Consider the following 24849-nt stretch of genomic DNA (forward strand, 5'->3'; position numbering starts at 1 on the left):
CCTTGTCCGGGTTAGACTACGTCCGGGTGGAAGCCTCAGAATTTGTTTTTGTAGCACCCCTCCCCACCCCCCAGCATTTCTGATGCTAAGGACCTGCGCAGCACAGGTTTAAAATTCCTTTTCTAATTTGGAGCAGTGGTACAAACCTGTATAATTCCAGCTACATGGGAGGCTGAGGCAGAAGCTAGCAGTTTGAGGCTAGCCTGGGCAACTTAGTAATACCTTGTCTCAAAAAATACAATAAAAACTAAAGTAAAATACAAAGATTGGCAGTGTGGCTCAGTGGCAGAAAACATGCATAGCGTATGTAAGGTGATGGGTTCCATCCTAGTAATGCAAAAAAATAAAAAATAAAAGAAAGAAAAGAAACCACCACACTTTTTCCTACTACTCCAAGCACTTAAGTGAAGTTTATTCTGTAAAGCCCATAAATAGTCTTCATGTGTATCCAGCCAGGCACAGCCAGACTGCGGACTGCACCTGCTTGCAGGGTCTCGGTGGCGCCCGGGCGAGGCTGGAGCTGGGCCCCGGCCAGCCCTCCTCTCCTCGAAGCGCCCGGGAGGTGGCGGCAAACCCTCTCCCCTTTTCCGCAAAGGGCTCTGCCGGCAGCGTTCCCAGCCTGGGGCTCTGCAATTTGCTTCAAATCCTTGTTTTAAAAAGAGAGACAAAGGGGGACTTTGAGACTTGATTTTATCTGGCTCCTTGCCTCTGATGGACTGCGAGCATAACTATTCCTAGAAATGGAAGGGATAACAATTTTATCACCTAAGCTGACCGAGTTCTTAGGTTTTTGGGTTTATCTCTGGGGCAACAATTGTGTGACTTCCCTTGACTGTGGGGACCTGGAGCGGGCTATCTCCTATCAAAAGTGTTCTTACTAATTAATTTCAATCGCTCTGGCAGTATTCAAAACGCTCTTGGGACCCTGGAGAATTTGAAGCACTTTAATTAGCTTTTTCAAATGAAAATAAATTGGCTTGTAAAACTCACACAATTAAAAGGAAATTCATGCACTTTTTGCATAACTCTGGGGGAAAAAAACACCTCAGTATTTTTGTTTAACATTAACCCGGGAAAATAGTGTCAGGGATCAGCAAAACTCACCACTGGACACAGGGTGCTTAGGATCACAGACTTGTGGGGGACAAAGGACAGGTAGGCCCAGCAGGGGCGCTTTAATCCCCGCCAGCGCATTGTTAGCAAACCTTTGATGAGCGGAAGTCTGTTTCTAAAGCAAAAAAAGGAGCGATGTGTTTGGAAGTTGTGGAACCTGAGAGATATTCTTGTGCCTTTATCAATGAGAGGACGAAAGATCAGAAGGAGAGCTGAGGATTTGGGGGTGCAGGGCTGACTATGCTGCAGCCCGGCTCTCTGCGCATGTGTGTGCGTGATCCCAGCTAGTGGTCAAGCGGGGATCCAGCAGCCCTGAAGTAGACAACGCTGAAGAATAAGGACTAAAAGACACACGGATGTTTTAGAATGTGGTGAATTTTGTGCTCTTTTGATTGTTAAAATGAAAATAAGCCCCTCCCCATCACCTGTAACCCCAGCTACTTGGCGTGGGAGGGTGGGCAGGCAAGTTTAAGGCCAGGCTGGACAAGGAGATCCTGTCTCCAAATTTAAATAAATAAATCAGTAAGCCACCGCTGTAGTTCAGAGGTAGGTTCAATCTCCAGGACTGCAGCGAAGCAAAGCAAAACCTGCACCCCACTACCAGAGAGTATCTAATGATTTTTAAGACATAGATCAAACCAAAAGAGAGGTACACTTTGGTGTCAAAATCTTTCTTCAAGTGGGTAAGGTTGACAGGTTTTCTCTTTCCTATCCCCAGCATTTTAAAAAAATGGATAAATGTGTAAGAACCTCAGATACAAGAATTCCTGGAGGATTTGTCTCTCCCTTTCTCAGTCTTAAATGTGTATTTGTGAAGTCTAGACATTTTGTCGCCTTCAGAATTTATCTTTTGTCTCAGGCTAAAACTAAACATTCAAAGCTTGTCTTAGGCTAAAACTAAACATTCAAAGCAGCTAAGGAGGTTGATGTAGGCTTTCTGGTTGATGGTTGATGCAAAAGGTTTTCTTTGTAAGTTCATGAATGCATTTGCCACATAAACACTAAAAATGAATATGTATATATATATATATATATATACATACATATATATATATATATATAGTACTTGAAATGGTCAATAAATACATAACATCAGGTTAAAATGAAGGTAAATAGAGATGGGAAAAAGTCAGAGAAACAATAACAAATAAGATCTTTTTGCTGTCAAATTAACATGTTGTGTTATGTCTACATAATTACACATTACAGATTTGAGAGTCCATTAAGAAAGCTATGCCAATAGACAACAATTGTAATAATAGCTAGCATCAAGGGCAAATTAAGTATTTGTTCTCTAATTTTAAAAGTTAGGTAAGTAGACAAGAATTCTCATGTCTTGCAAGATACCCCTTGAACCATTAATGACAGACTGCAGATATCTCTGGGATTAGTGCTTTCCAGTGAAGTCAGTTCTTCCTGTTTTGAAGAAATGAACCTGAAACACTTCTGATAAAAATATTTGCAAATTTCCCTTTTGCACTTAAAAAAGCATAAGATCATGACTAGCAATGTATGAGGTGTGATGTAAAAATATAGTGAATGTTTCAATTTGAAAAAACTTGTTACAGTGAAAGACACTGCCATTAGAAACCCTCAGAATCTTTCCTCTGTTTGGAACACACTTACTGAAAATGGGTGAAGATTTCTCTCTTTAACTACTTCCTGCTAGCAGGGGGTGCTGTACTGAAGTCTAGGGAAGTCGATGGGATGACGGTTGATGCCCAGGTAGACGCTGGTGCCAGGTGTTTTAGCCAGGACAACTTCATTGGTGAATGCACATATGTTAGATTGGAAAAACAAAGAAACAAAATGTTATGAGGAGACATGGCACTGTCATATTTAAGGACCCAGGTGAGGTAAAGGGAAAGGTGCCTTTGATTTAGACATGTCATTATATCAAGATGATGTTGAGGTAGGATCATTGTCACGGTGAGGTAGAATTCTGAAAATTAAACGTGGGGTTAGGAGGAATGAAGTTATGAGAGGTGATTACTCCCCCATCTGAAAGCATAAAAGTTAAGAGGGTAGGTGTATAAAACTTGTCTCTGGTATGCATGACGTTGGACTCTGTAGGAAATACTGTTAAAAGTCCTGCTGTAAAAATGATCATTAATAGAACGTAAGAAATTAGGAACCAAAGTGGATACAAAAACATGAATTAGCCTGTTAACTGTGGCTCTGAGGCCTTCGTGAAACAGAGATGGGTGGGCGACAGAAGATGAGATGACCATTCAGAATGATCAGATTTAGGGCTGGGAGGGCACCTCTTAGCCTGAGTGATGTGAAACCAGGATGGGAGTCCAGCAACTTTGACCACTGTAGGGGTAGCCAAGTAGACCAGATAGGGGCATTCCACCTTGGTTGTAGTCCTATGGATTTAGAACATTTGAAATAAATTAGATCTCCTGGGGATATGGGAGGATCTGGTTTGGCCTCTCCAGAAGGTTGTGGAAGGCAGAGATCAGCATGTTGTTGCAACAGGTGTCGGAGGAAGGAGAAGACTGGGACATAGTCAGCCAGGGGAGGGAGATTTTGGGGAGTAGGAAGATTGTGGAATAAGAATGGCCTGCCATACATAAGTTCAAAAGGACTTAAGAAAGTAGGAGCCTGGGGGAGTGCCCTGAGCTTGGCTAAGGCTAAGGGCAAAAGTTGAGGTCAAGGTTGGTGTAGTTCTAAAGTGAGTTTTGTAAGGTGTGTCTTTATGGGGCCACTTGCCTTTTCTACTTTCCCTGAGGATTGTGGATGGTATGGGATGTGTAGGTGGCAGCTGATGTGTAAGCTTGAGGATACTTGTTGAGTGATCTGAGAAATAAAGGTGGGACCGTTATCTGACTGAATACTCTGAGGTAGACCAAACCTTGGAATGATTTCTTGTAATATGACTTTGGTGAGAAGATATTTGAGAGTTTTGTGGCGGGGCATGTGTGTAAAATCTACCTGCCAGTCCTGACCTGGGGTGTGTCCCTGAAATTTATGGGTAGGAAAGGAAGGGGGTGCCATACGTCCCCGAGGAGAGGTCCCAGCACAGAGATAACAGGTGTGAGTAATCTTAAGAATGATAGCTTTTAGAGAAGGGTGTGTGACTATTGGGGCTAAGAGTTTGTATAGGGCCTGTGATCCTAGATGAAAACAGTAGTGTAAGTCAATGATGATGTCTAAGGCCTGTTGATGTGGGAGAACAAGTTTAGATCCCTGAAAAATCCATCCCTGAGTGTTTTGTGTGTAGCCTGGTTTATGAAGTAGCTGTAACTGCTCTGGTGAATAATTAGGCTGAGGTAGACCATTTGGGACTAACGGGAGAAGATGAGAAAGGCAGGGCCCTTGTGCAGCTAACTTGGCTTGTGAATCTGCAAAGGCATTACCTTGAGCAATAGGATCTGTAGAGTTTTGGTGTCCTCTACAATGAATAACTGCTGCCTGCTTTGGAAGTTGGGCTGCCTCTAGAAGTTTAAGCATAAGGGGAGCATTAATGATGGGGGTTCCCTGAGTGGTAATAAAACCCTGTTCTTGCCAGATAGAGGCATGAGAGTGTAAAATGCTAAATGTATACTTTGAGTCGGTATATATATTTATAATCTTGTCTTTTGCTAGTGTAAGAGCCCTTGTAATGGCAATAAGTTCTGCCCTCTGTGACAAGGTGCCAGGTGGCAGTGGATTTGCCTCTATAACTTTTGACTGGTTAACTATTGTGAATCCTGCCTTTTTTTGGTTGTCTGTGTTTGTTGAACTGCCATCTATGAACCATGTGTCAAAGGCTAAAGAGAGAGGTGTGCTACTGATGTGAGAGAAAGGGGTGGGAGTTATCTGTAGGAACTCAATACAATCATGATGAGGATGGCCCTCTGAGGTGGGAAGTAAGGTTGCTACATTAAGAGGACCACTAGTTGCAATTGAGATACAAGGGTCTTGAGAGAGAGCTAAGTGTACCTGTTGAAGGTGAGAAGGGATCATTAGGGCAGGGAGCACCTTATGTGAGATAAGCTCACGTAGGTGATGAGGTGAGCATACTGTAATAGATTGCCCTAATGTAAACTTATTAGCTTCCTGTGTCAGGAGGGCTGCAGCTGCAAGAGCTCAGAGACAAGGAGCCCATCCTTTTACTGTGATCTAACTGTTTTGACAAGTAAGCTACTGTTTGAAAAGAAGGTCCTTTTTGTGTCCTAGTACACCTATAGCATTGTGGCCCTGATAAGTAGCATATAGGATGAAAGGTTGGATGGGATCAGGAAGGGTAAGAGCTGGAGCTTTTAGGAGAGACTCTTTTAATTTATGAAAGGAGGCATGTATGGGCCTAGTAGGATCCAGGGGTTCCGATAAGGGACCCTTAGTGGCCTTGTAGAGGGGTTGAGCTAAGGCTGCAAAGCTAGGAATCCAGAGATGAAAGAAATTAGCTAAACCTAGGAAAGATGTAACCTGTTGTTAGTTGTGGGCACCTGGAGATCACGAAGAATTGCCTTATGATCTGAGGTGATGGAACGTGTGGTGGGGGTCAGAGTGAGACCTAGGTATTTGACTTTTGGTGAGGCTATCTGGGCTTTAGCAGGAGAGACCCTGTATCCATGACTAGCAAGGAAATTAATAAGACTGGATGAATGGTGTATGGCTAACATATGGAATGGAAAACATAATAGAAGGTTGTCTGTGTATTGAAGAAGAACACTAGGTTTGAGATCAAGTTCTGTGAGGTCAGTAGCGAGAGCTTGACTAAAGAAGCAGGGACTGTCTCTGAACCCTTGGGGGAGCACTGTCCAAATAAGTTGTTGAAACCTGAGAGTGTCTGGGTCAGTCCATGTAAACCCAAAGAGGTTCTGGCAATCAGGGTGTAGGGGGTTAGTAAAGAAGGCATCTTTAAGATCTATAACTGTAAAGTGAGTGGTGGAGGGAGGGATATGAGAGAGCATGGTATAGGGATTTAGCACGACTGGGTGAGTCAGGGTAACAGCACTGTTAATTACCCTAATGTCCTGAACTAGGCGATAGGACCCATCAGGCTTGAGTACTGGGAGAATGGGAGTATTGTGGGGTGAATGGGTAGGTTTAAGAAAAACCATTGCCCATAAGGCAGTTAATTATGGGTTTAAGTCCCCTTAAATGTTGGGGAGCTATGGGGAACACAGGAAAAATTGAGGGATCCCTGAGACAGATTAAAACAGGCATGGCACGTGTAGACAGAGTGGGATTGGATGTGTCCCAAACTATGGGGTCAACCAGAGAAGAAGAAAGGGGAGGGACTAGCTTTGCAATGCATTGTGAGGCTGTTTGGAGGATTAGGGCTGTGGGGAGAGAGAAACTAAAGGAGAAGTTAAGCTTTTTGATCCGGCCTGTGGATCAATCCATGGGGTGTACCTGGAGGCAGAATGGGGATTAAATAAAGACATGGGGGAGACAAAGAGAGATAGAAGCAAGTCGAGAGAATCCGATCAAGCCCCCAGTTTATTCCGGAAGTGATTACCTCTTTTATAGGCCAAGAGCGGGAGGTGGGACAGGAAGAGGCTATGGGGATGAATACAACAGGGTCACCGTCACGTCCGGGTATGTGACGTAAGCAGGAGAGGATTATGGTTAATGTAGGCAGACGCAGTGCCCATAGGAGAGAGAGAGGCAGGGAGGCAGCAATGGGCTGTTGCTCGGCTCCCTACATCTCCTCCCTTTCTATATTATTTAATCAGGAGTATGGCAGGCCCTGCCGGACAGCATCTGTCTTAGGTCAAGGACCTCATTGCATGAACCCAACCAGGCTTTACCCATCATGGGCTTGCAGAACATCAGTTGGTCTTGTGCCTGTCTTAGGTGGCCTTTGGAATTAACATGCATGTCCTAGTTGCCCATCTCTGACTGTCTGTCCATTGCCCCAGGGCAGTTAAGCCACATCATCATATGGGCTACTCGTGGGAATTCCTTCCCAGTAGGTTTGTTGATCTGCCATCTCCAGCTGATGATAGTGTACTTGAATGGGCTTTGCCATAAATGCATCTATCTGGTTATTAATGAGCATCGTAATCCTCTGAAAAATACAAGGACTCACAGAAAGGAGAAGCAACAAGGCAGCTAGGGGACCCAAAAGGGGCACTAGGTAAGGGAAAAGCCCCCCCACACACACACACATATCGAGGAGAAAGGGTTGGCAGCCATTTGTTGGTATCTCTGTTGAAGTCATTCTCCTATGTCTTGGAGCTTATCTCGCATAACACTGGACGCAGTCTATTTGGCTGGTTTATGTTTCTCTAGACTGAGAAGAGCCTCTTCTGCAGTCATAGGGGGTTCTGTGCATGGCTGTCAGCAGTTGTAGTCTGTTTGGCAGGGGTCTAAATCCACCATGGGTGTAGTATGGCTCAAGGAAGAGGCTGAGTAGGCAGCATAAGGCTCCAGGGGGTTGTGTCACCTGTAAGAGAACACAGGGGATTGTGCCTCAGGAAATGACATTATTCCTGGATTGCATGGGGTCTTTGAAGAACTGTCTACTTGTTTTATGAGGCACTCAGGTAACCATCTAGCTTCTCTATCTTGTTGAGAGTAAACACACACTGAGCCTCATCCCCATATGAGAATGGGGTCAGGGCCATGCCATGAATTAGTCAGGGGTCTCTCTATAGTATAGAAGCAAATTGCTTTTGTGTTTTAGAATGCCAAAAATGCATGGCTGCTGACTGTCCAGAAGCATCCAAATTTAAAAAATTAAGGATGAATAAGGAATGAGATAGAATATTTTTAGGTGTCCTCCTTGTGGAGTACCATTTCCCCTTTTTTATTTTATCAACAGTGAGTTTTAGGGAGAGATGTGCCCTTTTAACTATGCCTTGACCTTGAGGGTTATAAGGTATGCCTTTTATATGATCAATATTAAGATGTTGACAGAAATGAACAAAGGCAGAACTAGCATAGCCTGGACCATTATCAGCCTTTAATTGTTGTGGGCATCTCAGAACCGAGAAGGTAGTTAACATATGGCTAATAACATTTGGTAGCTTTGGCAGTCTGGGGAGAGGTATAAATGTAACCACTAAAGATATCATAAATGAACATATTTAAGATTGCCAAAGCTCAGGAATGTGGATGACATCCATTCGCCATAATGTATTGAGGATAAGTCCCCTAGGATTAACCCCAAAGTTTGGAATTGGGAGGTGCATGGCACAAGAAAGGCAATTTTTTACTATCTGTCTGGTTTGTTTTATAGTGATCTTAATACAGAATTACAGAAAAATAAATGGTAAGAAATCAACAGTTGATAAGTTACACATTGTCATCCCAGAAACAGCCATCCAGGTTACAAAATTAAAGCATGTAAAATAACATCCAAACAGTGACATTGCCAACAGTTCTGCTCAATGATCCAACAAAAACTTAGTAATATGATTATCAGCCCTACACACTTCTTTGTTATCTCAAAGAGGGCAATACCAAACATATCAAAACAGAACAAAACCATTTTAAAAAAAGATTTAAAGAAATACAGATTTCAAAGCAAGTCTACTGGAGATCTTTACTATTTACTTAATTGTCTCTAGTTTCCTCCAAACAGTTGTGCCCATCTTTAAGCACATTAAATACACACTGCATATTATAGAACTAATCAAATCACTACAGGATGATGAAGGCTTCTCAGGTTTTTAAGATCTGACATTGGAAAAGACAATAATAACTACCATAGTGTGTCTCATTTTTTTAGCAGCTGTCCCCATCCTTACATATACTGAAATTAAACTTAAGAGACTAGACCAATATCACTCCGATCAGTTAAATGAGTCAAAGTAATTGACATTGGAATCTCTATCTCTGGAGTTTTTTTTGTTTTTTTTTTTTTTTTTTTTGTAAAATGACCAGTCTCTCTACAGGTAAAACAGTCTTGTTTATGCTTTTGAGATAAGAACTGTCCAACTGCAAACCCCTGCAAGACAGCAGCCACAGCAAAGGTGTATATATCTTGTTAGGCCTGTTCTATTTTTATGAGGTCTGATAGCAGCCCAGCAGACAGTGCCAGTACCTTTAAAAACCAGCTGTTTAACAAAATCAGTGCCTTTATCAGTGTGGCTAAAGACTCCACTAACAGCAGCAATCAAACAATCAACAAACTCTGAAAAGGGTTTATCTGGGCCTTGCTTAATGCTAGTGAGAGAGGAGCTCATATTACCTTTTGCAGGTAGCTTTCTCCATGCTTGAGTAGCTGCTTTTTGAATTTGAGCAAAAAGTGTTGGATTAAACTCTTTTTGAGCTTCTCTGCATGCATAGGCATCTTTTACTATTAACATATTAAGGTCGAACCCATTGCTGGCTTGTGTATTGTGCCTGGTGGTCTCTTTGCAATTTTTTGTGTATTCTGATTTTTAAAAAGATGATTGCCACCCGATAAAGTCACTTGGGCCAATCTTTGCCAATCTGTACGTGTGAGCCAGCCGTCAGCCAGAGAATTTAAAACAGCAAGAGTGAAAGCCACTGTAAGGCCATATTGGGCAACGGCTGTCTTTAATTCTTTTAAAGTTGCCACTGTGAATGGCGTATGTGTCCTAATGATTCGTGGAGCTAGCGGCACAGCCCCCGTGCCGTCTAGCGGCTGTGCAGTGTCATCTTGGGGAGGTACCTTTGCTTCCGTCACCAGAAACACAATTTTGGGGAGGGACCCACGCTGATGTGGTGGAAGTGAGGCAAGTGCCATTTTAAGAGCGCTATGAGGCTTGCTGGAAACAGGCGCTATCTTAGGAGCACTATAAGGCCTTGTGCGACCGTCTCCTCAATCTGAGGATCTGCATGTCGCTGGGCAAGCAGCTCAGAGATTAAATTCCAATACGCAAAGGTGGTCACCAGAATCTTTTCTGAAACGAAAACCTATAATAATCTTTTGAAGCATTTCTTACTCTATTGCACTTCTTGGTATCTATAGAACTCTCTAGGGCAAACTTTATGGATAAATTAAAAATACTGCAATAATTCTTTTGTTCTAACCCTGACCCCTTTTGTCTTTCATGCCTTTATAAGGCCTCCCACGAACACTTCATGTTCATTCAATGCTTGACCCATGTCCGGGAAAGGGAATGGGGTCGCCGTTCACTCACCATGACTTGGGCAGGATGTTGGGTAGTAGTCTGCACAGGCCTCGGCACTTGATTTAATGTCCTGTTACTTTTAGCTTTAATCCTTGATTTAGTTTGCTCCCTCCTCGCCGTGGTCTTTGGTTCAATTTGCTTTCACTTTCAGTTTAAGCTGGCTGTGTTGAATGGCTCCCTCGTTGACTCCTCTGTCCCAGGAGCCCCACGTTGGGCACCACTTGATCCGGCCTGTGGATCAATCCATGGGGTGCACCTGGAGGTGGAACAGGGATTAAATAAAGACAGGGGAGACAAAAAGAGATGGAAGCAAGTCGAGAGAATCCGATCAAGCCCCCAGTTTATTCCGGAAATGATTACCTCTTTTATAGGCCAAGGGCAGGTGGGACAGGAAGAGGCTATGGGGATGAATACAACAGGGTCACCGTCACGTCCGGGTATGTGACGTAAGCAGGAGAGGATTATGGTTAATGTAGGCAGACGCAGTGCCCATAGGAGAGAGAGAGGCAGGGAGGCAGCAATGGGCTGTCGCTCGGCTCCCTACAGCTTTTGAAGAAGGTGTCTACCTAAAATGGGTGTGGGACATGTTGGAATTACTAGGAAGCTATGGATAAAGAAAAGAGTCTGGAATCAGCATGGGATAGGCCCAGTTTGCAAAGGTTGAGTAGGCTGGCCATCAACGCCCACAACAGAAATCAAGGACTTACTACAAGGTCCTGAAAATTCAGGAAGTTCACTATAAGTCGCCCCCATATCTACAAGCAGAGATATTATCTTACCTGAGAGCTGCAGTGAGACTCGGGGCTCTGACAAGGTTACCAGAGTGGGACTGTGAGCCCCGAGCCCCACCAATCTTCTGCAGCAAGTCCGAGCAGATCAGTCAGCAACGAATCTGGCATTGACAGAGTCTCCTGTGAGGGCGAGGGATTAGAGGATGGCTTATCTGCTCTCTGGCAGCTAGGACAGTCACTCTTCCAATGCCCTTTAAGGTTGCAGTATGGACATGGTCCTAGAGAAATGCCAGGGTTAGGGCAATCTTTTGCCCAGTATCCTTGTTTGCTGCATTTGAAGCACAGTCCGGGTGGGACTTGGGCAGCCACACCTTGTTTTGGATTTCTTGTCCTGGGAGCCCCAAGTGTCACTGCTAAGAGATCAGACTGATATTTAGCAAACTTTAATTTTTGAGCTTGCTTTTCCTTTTTTTGAATTTTATCTCTGCTGTTGAAGACATGGAAAACTAATTTAAGTAGATCCCCTTGCAGAGTTTGAGGGCCGTGTTCAACCTTTTGTAATTTTGCACGAATATCAGGAGCAGACTGGGAAATAAAATAAGAGTTAACAACAATTATCCTTCATGAGAGTCTAGGTTCACATTAGTAAACTTAATTAAGGTTTCCTGAAGCTGATTTAGGAACACAGCTGGGTTTTCATTAGCCTCCTGGATCTGTTCTAAAAGTTTGTTATAGTTAGTATGTTTGTGAGCAATCTTACTAAGGCCCACAATCAGACACTCAATCATTTTATGTAATTTTGTCGAACCTTCACTGTTTTGATAGTTCCAGTTAGGATCTTGTTCTGGCACAGTTGCAGGCCCAGGGTCATTATCAGTGGTGTTCTCCTTATGTCTGTGATCAGCTTCTTCTCGAGCTGCTTGCCACAGCTGATTTTGCTCTTGTGAGCTGAGAGTCATATTTAGAATCACATAAACATCCTTAAAATGTAAATCATAACAATTAGTTATAAATTCAAATTCCCTGATATAATTCTGTGGGTCAACAGAGAAGCTACCTAATTTATGGGTAATCTGAGATAAGTCAGAAAGGGAGAAAGTCACATGTATATTAACAAGTCCCTCAGGGCCAGCTTGCTCCCGAAGCGGTAGCAGAGATTGAGGAGAAGATTGTGGAGTAGATGGCCATTGGGCAGCCATCTGTCCAGTAGATGTGTGTGAGCAATTATCTGTAGAGTGGCTACAGAGCAGCTGCTGGTTAACCTGGGATGAGGAAACACTGGCAGATGGCGTCTCACTGTGTGCCTTGCAGTGATGAAATTGCTGTCCACAGCACAATGAACCGTCATGTGGTCCACAACAGGGTAGCTGTTGCTGATCACAACAGGAGCCACAAGGGGGCGCCAATTGACCGTGAGATCCGTCCCAAGATGGCGGCATCCTGTCACGTGGCAGAGGGCTGCAACATGGCAACCATTCCCAGCGCAAGCTGGAACAGTCACGCAGCTTGCCAGAAGGAAACAGCAACCGAGACCTAGTATGGTGGGCTGGAGGTGAGAATGGTGTAGGGGATAGAGAATTCTCAGGAGAATAGGAGGTTGGAGACTGCGAGAAAGCGCTAACAGAGGGATTGGAGCTGCTGGGAGAGTTATGGGCCCCAGGAGAGGAGAGGGAGGGGGAAAGGATCGCACGGCCGGAGATAACTGTGACACAGAGGGATTAGAGCTGCTGGGAGAATTGGGGGTCGAGGGAGGGGAAGATGGTCGCACAGCAGGAGGTAATGACGAGGAACAATTTTGGGGGTAGGTGGGCGGTGGCCGATAAAAAACTGGGGGTACTTCATTGAGCAGATCATGAGGGCAGGAGGGGAGAGTTTGCGGCACGGCAGAGTTAGCTCAAAGTACCTGGGTAGGGGTACAAGATTTAATGAGAGATGGGCGTGTTCTCAGAACAAGGAAAGCCTGCATATAAGGGATCTCTGTTAACTTGTTGCCAGACTGACAGAAATCATAGAGGTTTTTGAGAACACAGGGGTCAAATGTCCCCTCTCTGGGCCAAGGGTTGCTGATAAGTGGGTAGGTCGGCCAAACCTTCTGACAGTAAAAAGTTAATTGTTTAGTTTTTATGGTGCTTTTAATCTTAAGAGTACGTAGATTGGGAATCAGGCATTGTAGAGGCATCTTTTGGAAATTAGAAAAAATGTTTCCTAATTCAGGCAAGAAATGAGCCATGGTCCGGAGGGTGAGCTGTCACTTGTCCTGTGGCACCAAACGACGGTTAGGGTCCAAAAACTCATATATTCCAGTTGTCACTGAGAGATTTACTAGTGGAGTACATGTGCGGTCAGTAACAGTTCTGCCCATGAGAGCGTGAAGCTCTGAGGGACGTGAGGGTCTTACAGTGTGGGCAGTCCAGAAAACTCTGCTTTGGGCTATCTGAACCCAAAGGACGTGAGACATTTTTGAGTGTGGACGCAGGTTGCCCAGAAAGACCCTGCCCTGGGCTGTCTTAAGGACGTGAGAGCATCACGAACCCACGCGAAGGGGGAAAAAACTCACCTGGGGCCCAGCTCAGCACCAAGAATTTTCCGGAGTTTGCTCACCTGAGATTAATCGGACTGTGTTGTGTGCGAGCGGTTGGCAACAAGTCAAGCAGGTCCCGGGAGAGGAAAAGCAGAGAAGTAATCCAGGAAGGAATCCAGTTCCTGAATCAGCTGGGGACTCAACTGGGTGTGTCCCAGGAGTCAATTGCCTGCTGATCGAGTCACAGCACCAAATGATAAGATTATATCCAAAAAATGAGACATATAAAACAAAAGAGGCCTTTATTCTGAGAACACAGAGAGAGAAAACCAAAACACCCCTGACCTCTGGAGTCCGCCACAGTCCGGTGGACACGTGGCGTGGGGGGTATGTAAGTAGCCTCGGTTTGGGGTGGAATCTAAAGGGGCATCAGGGATGCACGGGTAGCCCACTGGTCTTTGTTTGGCACCATAGGTAAATTCTTAGGGTGGGAAGATGGAGTCACAGGTAAATTCCTAGGGGTCGGGGAGATAGGAGCTCCTTAGTTCCACCTCTAAGGCTTCACCGGCTACAGTGTCCTGTCTGGGCCAAAACCTTTACACTTACCCATCATCCTTGCAATTTTGAGAAGCAGTGGCAGAAGCTGTTTTTCATGAATGACTTTAGTTGCACTGTCCTGGCTGCCCTGATGCTCTGACTCAGCTGAAAACATTTACCTTTTGTGGCATTTTGACTTTGGGGAAGAGCTAGAAGTTGCCAGAAGAGCTGGGAATGCCAGATCCTATGAACAAAGTGGTTGGAACACAATGTAATAGTTTTACAAGTCTGCCTCTGTGGAATGGCTCTGGGCAGCAGCATTCACTGTATTTTTTAATCAGACTTTGTCAAAAGACTCGCAAAAGCAGACCTCCAGAGCTGCTTCAGAGTGGCAAGAGTGACGGGACATATGTATTTGAAGCGAGAGGGAATGTTTTGAGGGAAATTAATGGCAATGTGTCTTTTACTGTGATTTTTATTTTAAACTTAAACATTCACCATCTATATCGATTATACTTAACATGTTCAATTTTAATCTATACCCACACCCCTATGGTCTTTTGTCTATGCCAGGAAAATAATCATTCATTTGAAAATCTCACCTACTTTTTGGCATCCCAGTGTCTCTAAAATGAAATGATACATAGGAATTTATTGTGCAAATTCCCTCAAACAATAAAGATTTCATTAAATGAAATTGCTACTTGGACTAAAAAGAGATGTGGCAAATGAATTAAGAACAATTTTTTTTCTACTTTGTGCCTAAGGAAACAAGTTGTTTAGGCACTGCTGAAAAGTTGGGGCTACTATCCCTCATTAATTTTTTTTATTTTAAAGAGAAAAACAATAAAAACAATGCTACAGAAGTTCAAAATAAGATCCTACGAAGTTAACAATGGCTAATACATTGTACATTGTTATCTTCAGAGTAATTACTCAGGTTATAAGATACAAGCGTGCAAAATTGAAACAAGTATGAAACACTTTATAAATCTGCATGTCATTCTTGGTCAGGGGCCACGCTAATCTTCTCTATATTGTTCCAATGTTAGTATATGTGCTGCCAAAGCGAGCACCAACCCTAATTTGACACATCACTCCGGGACCATGTTTTTGATGCAAGAAAAATAAACATGAATTGGAAGTAAATCTTAAATTTTAACAGTAGGTTAAGCAATTTGACTTGGCCTAAAACATAATTCAAAAGGTCTGTTTAATAACCTTGGGAATGTAATGGACAGAAAGCCAAAGACAAACACTAAGGAAGTCATCTTTGCTCCGAGTGTATCCTCTGCATCTGTGTGAAATGAGCCCTATGCTGTACATGTGGGTGGGCCTTGGTCATTGCCATCAACCAGTTTCAATTGCCAGGGAATGCAGTTTTTCTTTGTTTCTGGTGTGTGTGTGTGTGTTGGGGGGGCACGTATATGTAGTACTGGGGCTTGAACCTAAAGGCTGAGTTATGTCCTCCATTCTTTTTTATTATGATCTTTTATGATGAGGCGGGCACTTACTAAGTCTCTAGGTCACTCAGGTTGAGCTAGAACTCATGATCCTCTGGCTTCAGCCCCCTAGAGTGTGGCACTGTGATTGATTTCACAAGAGTTGTTAACGACTGTAGGAATTGTGACAAAATGGCATAGGAACACATCCGAGGGAAGGTTGAACGTGTTATCACACAAAGGCCAAACTGCAATGATTAGATGGGATGCATGTATTCTTAAGGGGTGCTTGTTCTTAAAATATTCACTAAGGTATCTCTCTGAAAAGCAAAAGCCACTCTCCTTGGTTAAGCAGTTTGCATAGAGGATGTTAGCTCTCTTACAAATGGAAGGTTCAGAATCTATAAGCCATCTTCTCATCCTTCCTTGCCTTCTAGGGGAAAAAAGCACATTCAGGCGGCCATGGTGGCAGATGCCTATAATCTCAGCACTTAGGAGGCTAAGGCAGGAGGATTGCTGCAAGTTAGAGGCTAGCCGGGGCTACAAAGGGAGTTCAAGGCCAGCCTAAACACTGTCTCAAAAAGACCTCCCCCCAAATAAAACAAGAGAAAGTAGTTACCTGGATTTGTTTTAGGAAAGACTAAGGTTTTATGGACGGCTAAAGCTATATTTGTATAGACATGTTTTAAGTGGGTTTTATAATTTGGTATATACTGGGCTCATTTTTAACTAATCAGGTTGGTTCTATTGAGTGACTGCATTGTACAGGGCATAAGCATGTTCCTCTGTAAGTTCATCTCCCCCAGTTAAAAGTGCATTTATTACATACAAACTGAATATTTTTGTTTATTTTGAAAACTAAGTTTTTTATTTCTATAAATGGATAAAATCTCAACTCTTAATATCTGTTATTATTTACGGTATTTTATTTTGGTGTGAGTGATTTTTACTAGTTAAGTCTTTTAAGGAGAGAGAAAACTTTTCATAAAATGTTTTGAAACACATTTGAAAGGTGTATCTTTATATTCAAACCAATTAGACTTTTATAAATAAACTTAAGTAAAGTTTTCCCCCACAAAGTTAGCAAAAAATTTTAAAATGGGAATTCCAGTCATTTAAATAGAACACAGTTTTTATTAACAGAACTATTTTTCCAGGCATGATAGCAAATTCCTGTGAACCCAGTTACTCTGGAGGCTGAGACAAAATGATTACAAGTTTGAGGCCAGCTTAGGCAATTAAGCAAAATCCTGTCACAAGAGAAAATAAAAGAGTTAAGGGTGTAGCTCCTAACACTATCCCCCCCACTGGTAGAACATTTGCTCAGCGTATGTGAGGTCCTGGGTTCAAAATCTTAGTATCAAAAAAGAATCCATAGGATATCATTTGTAAATTGACACACCTTGTTTTTCAGAATAAAGGTGAGATGCTACAGTAATGTCTGCTAACAGATTTAATGCCTTAAATACACTACTTTAAGTTAAATGTTATTACCTGTATAATCAATTGCCCAATTCAAACACATATATATGTGCATGACATGGCATCAGTTACCTAATTTCTAATGCCTCAGTTGTCTTAGCTGCAGGATAAGGACTTGGGGATTGTTCAGAGGATTAAGTAAAGGCATAGCCAAAGTGTGCTCAACACAGTGACTCCCATGTGGTAAAGTCCCTGTATGTTGTGGTTATTGTTCTAATCATTGTCTCTACAATGAAAGGGACCACAGATGTATGTGCACAGATTCCTGCTTAACATTGGTCTTCATGATCCTCAGACGAGCATGGTTATTTTTATCCTTTTATAACAGAAAGTTAAAAAAAAATCAAGAAGTCTACACTTTGGCCCATCAGCCCTCAGAGGGCAGTGAGACGGGGGCTCTGCCTGGCTAGCCCAGCTGCCTGCCTCCTGGGGGCAGAGGAGGGCGGGGCTGGCTGGGCGCTATCTGATGCATGTGCTGCTAATGCCACTTCAAAGAAAGCCTGGCCTCTATTTTTATCCTGGGTCAGCAGCCTGCCTCTGCAGTTGCCTCTTGAACAAAAGGTTCTGCCAGGTCTCTGACACCTTTAGGGCCATACAAGTCTCTCTCCCAAAAGCAAAAATAATAGCCAAGATTGGTGCTAGTGGTAGGCATCCAGTTTGTGGAAGAAGTCTCTCCTCTGTCCATAATCTTGGAACGATCGTCACCATCATCCCACTTTATGACTGAGGAAAGCAGGCTGGGAGGAATTAAATCAAATGGGCAACAAGAGGCAGGGAGCACCCTGGGGCTGTGTGGTGTCCAAGGGTGTGCTCTTTCCAACAATCCATCCTGGCTTCCAGTGCCGTTCCCAAAGCTCACGTCTCCCCACAAGGGATCCCCTTCAAAGGTGAAGAAAAGCTTTAAAGAAGCCTGATACAGAGCAGAAGCTTTAATCCAAAAGTTAGCCTCAGATGAATAGATAGTGATGGAGTCAAGATGTGCAGACACCAGAACATGGGCCTTGCCACGTGCGAAGGTGTTCATCACATTGTTGGAATTGTCCTACAATGTGTGGCTGCTTGGCTACTTTGATATTCAAACATGTGATTCTCTACCCCACTGGGACAGGAAGTATCAGACTACACATTTCTGCCTAAAGGAGTAGGTTCTCGGTCCTTTAAAGGAGTGGTACAGTGGGATTCCAAAACCATCTGTTGGTGGAAGAAAACTCAAAATACAGCTTTAGAAGAAAGCAGGCCTTGGGAATTTCTCAATGAGAGTCCGCTTTGTTAACAGTCTGACACAAAAGCACCTTAAATATGTCCTTATCTTTGGGTTTCAGGCAAGATTGTTATCTAAATCACCTCAAAGGAACTTGTATCTTATACACAAGGACCGCTTGATAAAAGGATTCTACCTGTAATCCCAGCACTTGGGACGCTGAGGCAGGATGGTCATTGCAAGTTCGAGACCAGCCTAGGCTACAGAGTGAGCTCAAGGCCAGCCTGAACTGCATCCGTAGTGAGACTTTATCTCAAAAAAAAAAAAAAAAACAAAAAAACAATTCTATATCTTTAATGTAGAAATTTTTCTGGGTGTCAAATTGCTTGTGCTGTCAAGAAAATTGGAATTAAAGACTCATAAAGCTGGGAGTGGCCAGCTTGCAGTCGACAAATGATAAACCAACTTTTAGTTTCTCTTCTTCCAAATAAGTAATCGGTTACCTTTTACTCCTTGTATCTAATTTTTTAAATCTTGCAAGTATATTTCAGGCTCTTCTTAGGACGTATGCATGCTTTCCTAAGACTTCTCTTTGTGAAATAAAAGCAGTTTGAAAATTTCAAATTTTCATAGGACTAAATGCAAATAATTTATTTGCACATTAAAATGGAAAAGTGATTATTCTTTTTTTTTTGTTAAGCATGATTTGAAGTGTGTAGGAGGTGCTAGGGATGGGTCTATATGTCTAACTACGTGTAATCGACATGCAAGAAACGCTACGTGTTGCTAGCTGGCTAAAAATTTCAGATAAGATTTTCTACTTATGACAGCTTAACGTAGCATTCATAAATAATTCAGTAAATATTTTCTAGGCAACTAATACTGCAGGGCCTGGTATGGTTCTAGGAATGTCTTAAAATAAAAACTTTCACTCTCAAAGATGTTAGAGTTTTGTGGTGCAATAAAGGAACAGAATGTAAGAAAAAGTAAAAGTGACCTTTTTATTAAAGGACATGGAGAGGAGCCTGTAACCAGCAACAGTTTGGCTTTCTCCTCTGACCGGATGTGGGGTGTGGGATATATGTAACCTTTCACTGGATGTGATTCTTGGGGCGGGCACTGATGACGATTGAGGAGCTGATTGGAATTTTCTTCACATGCACTGGGAAAGGAAGAAGGAAGTTGTAATGGGGAAGAAGGAGGAAGTGGCCGTCAGGGTGAGCATCCCCGATTCGGCCTTCCACCATGTTGAACTGCTGCCGTAATGTCCAGTAATTTATTCTAGGCCAAAACTCTTTCAAAAGAGACTTTCATTTCAAATAGGGAAAGACACATAAAATGGTTAAGTAAAGCATTTCTTATGTTAGAGGGGTATTCACCTAGCAGAAGACATAAAACAAGGCAAGAGGGTAGCCAATTTTTGGAGAAGTTATCAAATAGAGCATCACATGACATTTGAGTGAGACCCAAAGGAAATCTATACAAGGGAATGAAACTCCTGACCTGCTGTATGTCTGGAATGAGTTGTGTTCTCTAAAATAGAAGAATGAATTTTAGGAATGATGGAGTTTAAGAATGGAATATATTTACTGAGAGAAAGAAAGCTTCTGTCTGAGAGACAGAAGGGGTCCCGACTGGGTTGCCGAGACTCTTATCTTTTCTAGGGACTTTCATAGAGTAAAATCATGAGGTTAGATAGGTGGAAGGGTGGAAAAAAATGGGAGTGTGCAAGGTGGGCATAAGGCAGGACAGAGCTGTGGTCAACCATAAGGTTAATTGCTCAGATAAAATTGATTAAATTAGGAGCAAATAGGGAACGAGTCATGCAGTGAGCAGGCATGCCTAACAGCAGGGACTCTCCCTGTAGGGGGAGCAGGATGCTGACTCCTGACTTCCTCAGGGTGACAGAGAACTATTTGGAACTATTAGGATGTGGTTGTATTTGCTTGGCCTTTTGTCTTGAGATCTGGGCCCCAGCCGGAAGTGATTGTCTCTTTGAGGCTGCAAGGTATTTGAACTTCTGCTCTGGCTCCTTTGAGGGCCCAGCCCTGTCTGACTGCCTATAGTATTTCTAACTAACTCAGCTGCTTGTAACAAAATGAGGTCGCAGTCACACTGGTATCTGGGGTTTTGTGGTCCACAAAAATAATCTGCAAGTCTAACCATCCCAGGCCTGACTGTGTCAGTATATTCAAGAAGTAGGGTTGGGGATTCAAGGGTGGGCTCAGAGAATTTTGTGATGTTAACACAAGACCTTGACTTTTTTTCCATTTTTGAAATGAGAAGCTGTGGGGTGAGGGTTAATCGGAGAACTGGGTGACATGACCCGGTTTTGGTTTTAATGGGATAATTTAGACTGGCATGCCCAGCGTAAACTAAAGGAAGCCAGCATGGAACTAGAGGAGCCAATTAGGAGATAATAGCTATAGCAATAATCCAGGCAAGAATTTTTGGCGGCTGAGCCCAGGATGGCAGAGGTGGTGAGAGTGATCACATCCTGGCTGCATTCTGAAGTCAGTGCTGACAGATCGGGTTGGGGAGTGTGAACTGGGAAGGAAGCAATGTTGACTTCACAGACTGGGACGGAGCAAATGGAAAGATGGGGACTGCCTCGGGTTCCTGCATGATCTGCTCTCTCGGTGCACCTCTCCCCACCACCTCTGAACTTAAGAAATTCTCCTCAAAGGCTACAGAGGCAAAGGAAATGCCATGTGCTTCTATTTGCTTCTCTTGGGCTCCTGGGCTTTGTTTATGATAAAGTATTTTGTGAGGAGTGCTTACTGATCCCGTATTTAACAGAGAGGAGCTAGGATAATATTTACTAGTTGGACACAATGCACATGTAAGCAGGATTTCAGCCAAGGGCACTTGTTAACTTCCAAAGTTTATGATATAAAAGATTTTGAGCTTCAGCACATATATCACATTAAACTTCTTTAGCTGCTAAGACTATATTTATTTGCATTGCTTTAAAATTCACTTCATTGTCCTAAGTGAACTCTGGATGGCATTTCCTTTTTAAATGTCAAGGGTTCCCTGATAATTAAATTGGTTCCCCTGACAGTTTAACAAGGAAGCTAACTAAACTTCTTCTTTAACAAGCTATGTGGGTAAATCAACAGTTAACTGATATGAAAGATGTTTATATTAAGCAGAAAAAAGAACTCAGCCTCTTTGAGCTTTGCTCTTGAATTCAGGGCTTCATGTCTCTCCCATCACATGTGTAGCATGGTGTGTAAACCAAATTTCATCAAAATTTACATTTTCTTTCAAAATTTCTACCCCATTTAGTTTGCACAGATACAAATCTTGTTTTTTTTAAGATATTCTCTCCAAACTATTTCATATTCAATTTCAAGTACAGTCTGAGGTTAGACAAAGAAATGTGGTATGAGACTGGGTTCAACATGCTGCTCCATCATTTATTAGATTTCTACCCTTGGGGAAGTCACTGGTCTTCTCCAGGTCTCATGGTCTTCTGAAAAATAAGGATAATAATAAGTGTCTGTATGCAGAGTTGTAAGGATTATATGAAACATTCCTCATAAAGCAGTTAGCACCCACTGCCTGGTACACAACAAGCAATACAGTAATTAAAAGCTAAGGTAAGAGAGTGACTCCTTGGTATTTAGCCCTTTTGTGGGCATTACAATGGCAGGTGACTCATGAGTTTGGTGGGAATCTTGTATTCTTTACTGTGTGAGTTACACTGGGTGAGCTACAGAGTGGCGTGTATTCTCATAAGTTCACCAGGCTAAATGTTCCATGAGTGATATTAATTCTGTCATCTGCCAGATGACGCAGTCCCTCAATCAGTTTAAATGATGTGTTCGCTCAGCATGTGGGGTAGTTTTGATGCCTTTGCTTACGCACCTTCATCCACTTAAGAAGATCAAGGCATTATTCCTGTATTAGCCTTTCTTAACAAACTGGAGAAAGAGGGATGAAACTTCAGGGGGTGGGCACCTTAGCTAATATTTCTTCTTAGTTTGAAAAATGAAAGATAGCAACCAGAGAGTGAGGGTGGATGAAACTGGAAATCTATAAAAGAATGACTTTCTCGGGATGAATTCTGTTATCAGGGGCACTGGGACAAAGCTATGGGAGGCAAGTTTTAATTTTCTCAGAGAGAAGTTCCCCAGATCAAAGCCTAAGGATTCCAAGCAAGTCCTGGAAACCCGTGAGTCCTCATCTAGAGCACAGGTCCTGAGTGAGGTATCAGATTTCCACTCTTTAAGACCTCAGGAAGCTTTAGAGTCATTCTTTGGAATTAATCCATAGGAGTGGGGAGGGGGGAACCCATTTCATTTTTAGCCAATGTTTCATTTTAAAAAGAAAAATAAGAGAAACCTTTGTGCCCTACTGACAATATGTTAACATAACAAGACATTAAATTTGAAGTTTTCAGACTGGGCGTGGTGGTACATGCTTGAAATCCCAGCACTCTGGGAGACTGACGCAGGAGGATCACAAGTCCCAGCCCAGCCTCAGGAATTTAGTGACTTAGTGAGCTCGTAAAGCAAAAAGAAATCCCGGACAGCCACTATTTCCCACTGAAATGAGATTCCAGATTGAAACAAGGGTTCACGAAGAGAATAGCAACAAGTGACTCCCACAGTTCGAGCTCTCAGCCAGGTCCAGGTAACTAAAATGTCTCAGAGTATGGAAGAGAGAAAAGCCCTTGCATGGAGGGACCCTGCTGTGTCCCAGATCCCTGTTTGGAGGAGGTGGAGTGAGGGCTCTGTCCCTTCATGTGGAGCTATGCAGAAGAAGAATTTCAAAGTGGCTTCTTAGAAAACTTGATAGGAGATGCCTGCCTGAGGACCCGGTGGGGTCAGAGTGCCCTGGGATCTGACACCCTCTCAGGAGGTCCGGAAGGACAGAAACTGGCTGACAAACTGCTTTGGCGAAAGTCCAGGAATTGTGCTGCCCTGGGCCCATGGCACGTGGTGGTGGTGTGAGTGTCTCCCCACGGACTGGGCTAGGCCAGCAGTAAGGGGGTGTTGAGTGAGGTCATGTTGGAGCCTCTGGGGGGGAGTGAGGGAGGGGATCCTGGCAACACCTGCAGTGGGCAGCTTGGAGCATGGTTCGTAGTCATGAGTGCCCCTTGAAAACAGGGATGAATGAATGTAAATCAAAGGCTCAGCAGTGATGGAATCTTCTAACAGCCCGAGAAAACTTTCCTCTTTGAGATTGCTGAGACTGAGAAGCCAGAAGTCGGGGTTACCAAATCAAGGGAACCCCCTCACTTTAATTCTTCATCATCCTTGCTCTGTGGCCCTGGGAGGGCAGACTTAGCTAGCTGGATGAGAAAGGGGGAGGGAGAGCCAAAGAGCCAAACTCCTCTCCTCCCAGAAATCATGTGACTCTTCTAAAGAGGCACAACCAGGAGGGAGGACAGGAACTTTCATTTTAAGTTAAAATTGGAGCTTGTCAGTACAGGACACGGAAACTTCTATGTCAAAATAGGCACTAGTATGGGTAACTTAAGGTAACTATAGAACTATTCCTAAAGTTAAATAGAGTGTCACAGGACTTGCAAAGTTTTCCTCCAGTGACAGTAGAAAAATTTCTTTCAATACATAAAATTTAAGGTGTGGTAAGAGACAGAAAGAAACAGTTTGATGGCAGGTCTTAGGTATAGCCAATTTAGCATCTCAAATACTGCTCAGCGCTCTCATATTAATAATTATAATTCCTTTGATAATAATGCAAGCCAAGTACTTTGAAGATTGAGATGGACAGAGAACATAGCCCCAAAGAATAAGACGCAACAGTTGCTTTTGGGGAAATATGTTAAAATTAGGGGTTTGGATGCAAGCACAGACTAGATGCCTGCAATATTTTTGGCACACACAGAAACAACTGTGTACTCAGGAATGATTTATTTATTTCACAGTTGAATCTCCAACTTAAGATAATTTATAGTTTCATACTCTATTGTTAGCACCTGAAGGAACACAAGGCACCTTAGCTGGCTCAGGAGAATGTAGAAGAGCAAGTTATTTAGTTTACAACAAACAATTTTCATTTGTTTATCTCGTCCACAGGCAAGGACAAAGGAGAGACGCACACATATATTACAAGAGACATTTCTCTTTATTACACCCAAACTTAATAGTTCTTACAGTTTAGAAAATTCCCTATTTTTTTTTCATGGCAAGTTAGGTAAAAAGTCTTTTCTCTAAGCTGGCCTTCTGTGATTCTCTAACTTGCTACTGGAGAACTAAAAATAACAGTGGATTGTGTGTTTCTTGAGAGCTGGGGGCTTTTGTACTTTGTAGCTTTAGTTCATAGGAGGGTGCCTGGGAGTATGAGGGGCTCATTGAAACTTTTATTTATAAGTTTAAGAAGCTGATACCTCAATAATGTGAACTATAAACCAAGGCCTTAAAAGTGAGTAAAAGTCACCTGCCAACACACCTTCCTCTTTAACTATATAGGAAAGAGAATTTACGACTACTTCTGCATTAAAATAGAAACTTTAGGGGCTGGGGATTTAGCTCAGCCGCATAAGCACCTGCCTTGCAAGCAGGCAGTTGTGGGTTTGATCCCTGGTACTGATAAAAAGGAAAAAGACAAAAAAAAAAAAATAGAGACTTGAATGAAAACAAATTTTTACTAGGATTCTACCATTATAGGAAAGTTCTAATAATTAAAAAGAAAGAACTATGATCCATTATATTGACCCTTACTTCTTCATACTCAAACCAAAAATTAACCTTTTATCTTTGTGGAAAAAAGTGAAAATTAATGGAAAAAAATGAAAATTAAATCTGAG

At 42.8% G+C, this 24849-nt stretch overlaps 1 protein-coding gene, 1 long non-coding RNA gene and 1 other non-coding gene across 3 annotated transcripts in view; 1 reads left to right on the plus strand and 2 right to left on the minus strand.

Moving 5' to 3' along the window:
• Positions 1 to 24849, plus strand: part of Synpo2 (synaptopodin 2) — a 177696-nt gene that overhangs the window by 148069 nt on the left and 4778 nt on the right. The gene's annotated exons all lie outside the window — the stretch shown is intronic.
• Positions 6535 to 11234, minus strand: LOC106029207 (uncharacterized). Its single transcript, XR_001202900.2, has 3 exons — positions 10934 to 11234; positions 10164 to 10410; positions 6535 to 7495 (listed from the first exon to the last, which is right to left on the minus strand). It is a non-coding gene; the product is annotated as an uncharacterized LOC106029207 (long non-coding RNA).
• LOC111753652 (U6 spliceosomal RNA) lies at positions 14913 to 15019 on the minus strand. Its single transcript, XR_002788440.1, has one exon. It is a non-coding gene; the product is annotated as a U6 spliceosomal RNA (small nuclear RNA).

Source organism: Cavia porcellus, unplaced genomic scaffold (assembly GCF_034190915.1).
Source record: "Cavia porcellus strain 051 isolate PalLab524CR breed Dunkin Hartley unplaced genomic scaffold, mCavPor4.1 scaffold_14, whole genome shotgun sequence".
NCBI lineage: Eukaryota > Metazoa > Chordata > Mammalia > Rodentia > Caviidae > Cavia > Cavia porcellus.